Here is a 7,770-nt window from a genome sequence, read left to right as displayed (position 1 = left end):
TTAGAGAAGTTCAATAATGTAAGTTCCTTTGTACTCCTGCTAGGCAATCAAAGCAAAATACGATAGCAGCTATTCTGATAATAATCCTATATTGACGCTACACTCTTTACTCCATGCCAATCTAGAATGATTTATACTTTTTAAAAAGGTAAGTGGATTCAAGAACACCTCCACAGTAATGTCACCCTCATTGGTTGCAATAGCATTCATGGGTGATGCAGGGCTGGAGATACAGCCAAGACTCCTGGTATGATATGCAAACTCTTGGGAGTGAGACCCTCTTCTCCATGTAGAAGACAATAGCTGATGGGCGGGAGTGAATTGTTCATTAGGGAGAGTTCTAAGTCATTCATTTAATAGAAATCTGTGGCAAGAACAGGGTTTCTAAAATAAATGGCTCTGATTTAAAATCAGAATTCTGCTACATACTAGATACATGCAAAACCTTGGACAGGTTACTTTACTTTCTCAACCTCAGTTTCCTCATATAGACATTAAGTAAAGTCAACAATAAATCAAGAGAGGAATAAAAAAAGAAGCCTTTCGATAATGAGAGAAAGTGTATCATTAAGACTGAGGAGCAGGGGCTGGGGAGATAGCTCAGTTGGTAGAGTGCTTGCCTTGCAAGCACAAGGCCCTGGGTTCAATCCCCAGCACCACCCCCCCCCCAAAAAAAAAAAAAAAAAAAAAAAAAGACTGAGGAGCAGGAACTCGTGGTGCAGAACTATAATCCCAGTGACTCCAAAAGTTGAAACAGTAGGATACCAAGTTCCAGGTCAGCCTGGGTAAGTTAGTGAGACTCCATCTTAAAATAAAAGATAAAAAGGGTTGGGAATGTAGCTCAGTGGTACAGGGTCAGGCGTGGGAGGAAAACAACAACAAAAACAAACAAAACTAGGGATATTTGTTCTCATTAGGCATTAATTTAGCTCTAAGGTCTCTGGGAAGTCACAAACTGAGCTGGTTTCTTCTGTAAAATGTGGATGGCCATCCATTCTAGGGGTTTGTTGTAAGAATATAAAATAATGTGTTAGAGACCTGGAGCAGTCAGACTATATTATAGCAATGTGTCATATCAAATCATTAACACCTGCTTGCCAAAATAAGGTATAGTTTCCACTTCATTTCTTTTTAAACTTGGGCTTTATTCTAATGTTACTGATGACTACAACTTAATAATACTATATGCTATTAAAAGTCACAACAATAATTTGGAAAAGAGTGAAACTTACTAGTTAACATTTCTAATTTTGTTTTTAAAGAAAAACTTCATATAAGTACAAAAATTATTCATTTCTCTTATAGCACTTAATGCAGTCTTTCGCTGAAAGCATTCCCTGTAAAACATTAAAAAACACCTCACTAATTGAGCAAATTCATTAAATAAACTAATAATTAAATATTTAATAAACATATTAAGTAAATTTGAAAAAATAACAGACTAGCATCATTAACAAAATTGTCAAAACTTCACTAGTAAGAAAATTGTTAACTGTGCTTTTTGTCTTTGGTACAATCACTGGGTTGTTGGATCCTATCTGTGGCAAATCTATTTTGTGAACCATAGAAAATATCCACCCTTGCACATCTGCTCTCCCTATCCTTCTTAAAGGAAACAAACAGACCCCAAGACAAGACAGAATTTAAGTTAATCATTCCACAGTAAAGGAAATCAGTTTTATACCTTTGGCCTTTCCTATTTAAGCAGTCACAAGAAATGCAAATGTCAAAGTTAGAATTGCATAAATCTGATTTGTTACCTTTATCCATACATCTAATATGGTTTATGAATCTGAGCAAATTCTCAAGTTCAGGCTACATTTTGGGTTTTCGAAAATTAGAAAATAAAGAGTATATATTCTCTTTATATATGCATAAGACTGAAGGTTCTGTAGGTTTGACAGTGTTGGGACAACCAAGAGAATTACCATCACATTTACTCCTCTCCTTTGATGTCATTTTAAAGATCTGTCCAGGCTGAAGCCTGGTCTGCTTCAGGAAACTACCACATACCTGTCCAGAAATGTGACCGTTTGTTAAGGTTATATTTCTTGTACTACTGAAGTCTTCTAAGAAGTACGTGACTAAAATGGAACTGCGATTTCCTCTACCCATTCCTCTCTCCTCTAAGGTTGTATTAAATAGGGTAATTCAAACCTCCCTCTGCCAAATGCCGGCACTCCTACGAAGATTGATTGGTTCTTATTTTTTACTTTAAGGAGGATGGGAACCCGAAAATGTTCCTAATTGGTTTGCAGGGAGTTTGAAATACTTAAGGAATTTGAAACCGAATGAAGTTTGGCCCTCTGAAATATCCGCATAAGGATATGGATTAAGGTCTGGCTAGATACTGCAAACCCAGGTACTGTGCGAGGTTTTGAAGAAACTGTTTGAAATCTCATGTACACGGGCAGGCGTGGGCAGGTGGAAAGAATTGGTTGAGCAAAAAAAGAAAGGCATTAGCATCTAAAGAGCACAATCTAAGATTCCCGAGTTGCTAACTCCATCCTTACACCACCTCCTTGCTGGGAGCTAGCTAGAAAGAAGCAAATAAAGAAGGATCAGTTCGGGGGTGGGGAAAAGCAACGGTCCTGGTCTCAATCGCTGGCCTGAACACCTGGCTTCTGGGTCCCGCCCGATCCCGCAAAGCCCCTTTCTCTTCTCTAGTCCTGCAGGTGAGCGGACAGTGCTCTCTTGTTCCTTTCAAAGACCTTCAAATTCTCCTCCACCCCCGAAAGTGCCAACTTTAGAGGCTCGAGGGTGTAAGTAGAGGAAAAAAACCAGAAAGGACAGGCCCCCGGAATTTCAGGGATCTTCCAGGTAGGAAAAAACGAGGATGGACCCCGGCGGTGACCGCGTTTTTCCCCCGTATCCCCCTCCCCCCGCCCGCAGAACCTGCTGCGGCCGTGCTGCGCTTGGCGCCAGGCTGGGGTTCCTCGTGCAGACGCCGGTGCTTCCGTGAGATGGGTGGGGTAGGGGTTGGCGGGTTCCTAAGCTGTAGAAGCGAGGGCTCCAGGGACCACACGCTGGGCAGGCGACCACATTCTGCCTGTCCCAGGGCCAGGAGGAGGCAGAAAAGAGAGCAAGGCGGGGAAGGCGAGTTCTACCTCTGGCGCTCCTAGCGGACCAAGCCCGGTGGCCCTCTGCGGGCCGCCCCTCTCCATCCCTCCACGGTTCCCCCGCCCTTACCTCTGGGTGCTAGGGTGTCGGCAGGAGAGGGTGCTGGGGAGCGGCAAGCGGTCTCCGGGCCGGGCTCAGCGGCAGCCAGCGACAGCGGGGTAGTCCGCGGGGCCGCTGCTCATGGCTTGTCGCTCCCAGAGCACTGCAGCCGCGGCCACCGCGGCGCCTTCCTCCTCGTCCTCTTCGCGGGCTCCGAGCCGGGACGCAGCTAACGCCCCAGCCCTGCAACCCTCCTCCCCTGCGCCTCCCCGGCCGCGGACGGAGCCGCCTCCAGCGCCGCCCCGCGTGCAGCGGGGCCAGCGGCAGCCAGCGCCGCCCAGCGCCCGGCCCCGGGGTCGCCGCCGCCGCCCGCCGAGCGGATTCCGCGGTGCCAGCCCGCTGTGACGCAGGCAGCAGTGCCCGGGAACTTCCTCCCCTGCAGAGACCACCCCGTGCCCGCAGCCGGACAGCGGGAAATGCCGCCGGCCTCGGAGGACTTTGTTCAGGAGTGGGAAAGAAATCCTCCAGCCGCTTCGAGACCAAGCCACTCCGGTCTCTGAGCCGCCCACCTGGCGGGCTCTGCCGGGGGAATTGACCGTGTCTAATACCACCTCCACTCTCATCCCTAACAATGCGCGGAAAAACCGTGGACTCTGCGTGGAGCTTTTGCTCCGCTACCGCAGCTCCACCCCTGGGTAAGTTGGAGCCGAGCAGCCACCACTAAAAATAGCTCTTCTGGGAAATCTTCGAAAGACTGGGGTCAGGATGGAGAAAACCCCTCCGTACACAACTGAAGGGTCCCGGAAGAACAGACGGTGGGGAGGATGGAATACACTGAAGGAGAAAGACAAAACCAAGTATCGCTGGACCACGAAGTCCTTGAACCCCCTAACTACCAACCCTCCTGTCCTGCAGGAATCTCCATCTGCCCCCACACTGCCAGATGTGCTCCCAGATCTCTAAGCCGCCGGTTCTAGGGAGACTCAGTTTCGTACAGTGCTTAAAGGATGGCACACCAAACCACCTGTTGTTTAGGGAGTATGGGGGAGGGGATTCTCCATTTTTTGATCTGAAACGTTTTTCTCCTCCCCATTTCCCAATCCAATTTCAGAATGAAAAAGCAAACTCTTAACTTCTTGAAAGTTCGCAGTTCTCTGTATGGAAAATCTAATGACCAGTTTTAAAAATGTAAAACAATAATAAAAACCTTCTGGGAATACCTCACCAATACCAGCTATTTTAAGAGCAACAAAAATTAAACTGTTGCTCTATTCTGGCAGTTTGAGAGAGACATATATATGTGAGTGGAGAAATTAATAGACAAATAGTTATGTCCCACTAGTTGATGCAGACTTACACAGCAAGTCTTCAGATAGCAGTCACCTCTTTTCACCCACTTCTAAGTCAAACGGAAAAATTTTTTCCAAAAATTGTTCTTTTGGGCTTTTCACTCAGTTTTCCCTGCTCCCCTACCAAAATACCATGGTTTTTCTAATTCCATGGACTGGTTGTCCTTCCAGGAATACAACCTTAAACCCACTCTGGCCTTAGGAGATGACTCTGTCATTAGCCTTAATTAACAGATGAAGACAAAAATCTAGGGTGGGGCTTTCCTATTAGACAGCAGATGGGAAAATTCCTAGAGAGTCTCTGGGGAAAAGGCAGAGACTGGCATTAGCAATTTGCTTTAAAAAAAATCAAAAACTTCAAGTGCCTTGCAAGCTACCAGGTTAATGCAGGGATATTCTCTTAGGTAACTCTAACTCAAATATCTTGTTTGAATTTAAATCACCAGTAAAACAACTACTAATGGAAGAAACCTGCCATAGAGAGTCTTATTCTTCAAGGGCTGAGTGCCCTTCTGTCTTTGTACCGTTGGCACCCTGATTACAAGTTTAGGCCTCCATGAGATGCTGCTCCTTTTTTACTCAGTGCCAAGGAACCATTGAACCCTAGACTTTTGACTTTTGACTCTGGTGAAACAGACTTATATCCCTATCTTTTTTTTTTTTTTTTAAATGGGGTCTCACTATGTTGCCCAGGCTGGTCTTGAGCTGGACTTAAGTGATCTTTCTGTCTGAGTCTCCCCAGTGCTGGGACTACAGTCATGAGCTGCCATACTCAATTTTGCTTTTCCTCTTTAAACTTAGGGAATATACAGCTTCTTTTTATTTTTTTTTTCCCATACCATTAGTAATTATAGGTACTACAGGGTGCTGTGAGAATGAGACAATATCCTTAAAGCACCAAGAACAGTGTCAAGCACCTTAGAAATGCTCGATAAATGAGTCATTATTGTACTTATTACTCTTCATTGCTCTGAAAGCAAAATAATAGACACAGCACATTCATATCCCTTGGAGACATGGGATATGAATTCCCTGCAAGTCAACTACCCCTGAGTTGCTTTCTAGTAATATTCATGTCTACTCTGCCATTTAACGATAGGATATGCACAGTTCTACAAGTGCAGACAGGTGATTCAAGCATTAAAGCTTGAAAGTTACTAATCTAAAAACTAATCTGCTAATCTGCTTAATCCACCTTTTTATTTTATGGCATATAAACCTTAAGTCTGTCTTCTTACTTCAGTCAACCTACCTTGAATCATACACTTACCAAGCTCTCTATAAAGCAATGGGTGAATCAGCAATTAATGAGTCAGTTTGTGTGAAAACTGGGTCCTTAAGGGTGTCAGAGAAGTATAAGACTTATTTCCTGGCTTCAAGGTATTTACAGTTTATGGGAGAGGGAATCTGGCATACACTGAAATTTGAAGTTTGCATCTTCAAACAATGTGCATGAAATTCAGAAAAAGGAGAGGGCACCATGGGCTGAGTAAATTGCATATACAGTTTCCATCTTGGCCTTTTACTTTATACCCAATTCTTTTTTTTTCTCTCCACCCCCTTTTTAAAGTGCCTGGGGTTGAATACAGGGCCTCAAATGCTACTAGGTGAGCCCTGTACCACTGAGTGACATCCCTAGCCCTATTCCCAATTCTTTAGTCCAAAATTTGATGTTCTATTTGTGCTTCCAGAGTAAGTTTCCACATGAAAGTCCACACAGATAAACGTTAACTGTGCATTGCTTGGTGACAGGGAGTAGAAGTGGATATTTCTGGGCAGGGCAGTACAATGCTATGGTAAGGGGTATGGAACCATAGAAATCTGGGCTCAAATCCTCTGTCTCTAGCTTTATGACTCTTAACTTCTTAATCTTTGAACTTCAGCTTCTTCATCTATCTATTGGAACATAGCAACTTTTTAGGACTGTGGTAAAACAGAATATATCTTGCAAACTGTATGGAAATGGAAGTAATGTTACATTGTTTTGTTTTTAGCCACAAGAAAACTCAGGAAGAGCTATATCATTCTTTGATACACAATTCAGATATCAGTTTGTGAAGCCTCTTAGGGTTCCAGGCAAGTGTAATTAATTTTGCCTTCCTTGTGCACCTAATCTGAACCTCTGTTTCAGCACTCACCAGGGTCAGTTGTCATTTACCTCTACATGTCTGCCTTACTCCCAAGTCTTTGAGCTTCTCCGGTGCAGGGACAATATCTTTATTCATGTCTGTATCCATCATCAACACCCAGCCCAGTACCTGATATTAAATGTTGAAAGAATGAATTTTTAAATGTTTAAATTTCTTGTACCAATTCTTTCATTATAATTCATAATGTTACAGACTCTAAATTCTTTCTCATAAAGAATTTATACTAAAAATATGTATTATGTATATGTACCTACTTAAATCTTTTTTTTTTTTTTTTTTTAATGCTAAGATTATTGTTTAGGTGAACCTGCTACTCTTGATTTTCTTGTGTTTGAAGTCAGATGATACTGCCTGGTAATAGTGAAAGTAAAATTTAAATTCTAAACCAAAACCACCAGCAGAATTTTACCCTGCATTTTCTATCCACCACGTGCACATCTGCTCCCCAGACCATTTCTGAACTTTGTGGGAAGGAACTGAGTTAACAGAAAACATCCTTTGTTTTAAGTTTCAGCTGTTAACATTGTTGCAACCATTAGCACTTTCTGAATTAATAGCTGCAAGATAAAATTCACCTTTAGTAACAGTTTTGAAATCCTTGACTCTGCACCATTAAAAATGCTAAGACAGAATAAAATCTTCCCCACTAAGCGTCCTTCAAGCAGGAAGTTCCTGGAGGTAATGTGGTCTTGACCCTAAAATGACAGTTGAATTTGTACCAGAGGAGATGGTGGTGACAAAGACCTAAAAATAGGATACTGTGAAACTTTGAATCAAATTCTTCTAAAATCAGCCTTCTTCCTGCAAGACAGAATTGTTTGGTTCCACTACATTGTGAAATTTTCTTTGGAAATCATAATGAATAAGCACTATGGGGTACATACTGTGTACTGGGCACTGGCTTTGTATGCATTGTCTCATTTAATCATCATAGCTAACCATTAAAATAGGCAGGACTGTTTTCTCCCATGGACAGGAGGCCATATAATTAAGTAGCTAGCCAAAGATCACATGACTATGAGTAAAAGAGTTGGGATTTGTTCCTGGGCAAGTCTAATTTCAGAGTTCTTATGCTTAACCACTACTCAATCATGAGAAAGGAATATTTGTTC

The 7,770-nt window shown here is 42.9% G+C and overlaps 1 protein-coding gene and 1 long non-coding RNA gene across 3 annotated transcripts in view; one reads left to right on the top strand and one right to left on the bottom strand.

The window, feature by feature from the left end:
* Positions 1-3,399, bottom strand: part of LRRC8C (leucine rich repeat containing 8 VRAC subunit C) — a 102,124-nt gene extending 98,725 nt beyond the window's left edge. Inside the window, exon 1 of the mRNA XM_079151136.1 lies at positions 3,190-3,399. The gene's annotated coding sequence lies outside the window, so the exon portion shown is untranslated. The remainder of the gene's footprint in view (positions 1-3,189) is intronic.
* Positions 3,400-3,555: 156 nt separating this feature from the next.
* The window catches only part of LOC306668270, a 73,871-nt gene continuing 69,656 nt past the window's right edge, over positions 3,556-7,770 (top strand). Inside the window, exon 1 of one of the 2 annotated variants that reach the window (XR_013765803.1) lies at positions 3,556-3,854. This is a non-coding gene — a long non-coding RNA (uncharacterized lncRNA). The remainder of the gene's footprint in view (positions 3,855-7,770) is intronic. The other variant, XR_013765804.1, reaches the window with a different exon arrangement.

The sequence above is a fragment of the Sciurus vulgaris genome (genome assembly GCF_902686455.1).
Source record: "Sciurus vulgaris genome assembly, chromosome: 1".
NCBI lineage: Eukaryota > Metazoa > Chordata > Mammalia > Rodentia > Sciuridae > Sciurus > Sciurus vulgaris.
Note: the sequence above shows the minus strand (reverse complement) of the source record. Positions and strands in the feature narration are given on the sequence as shown.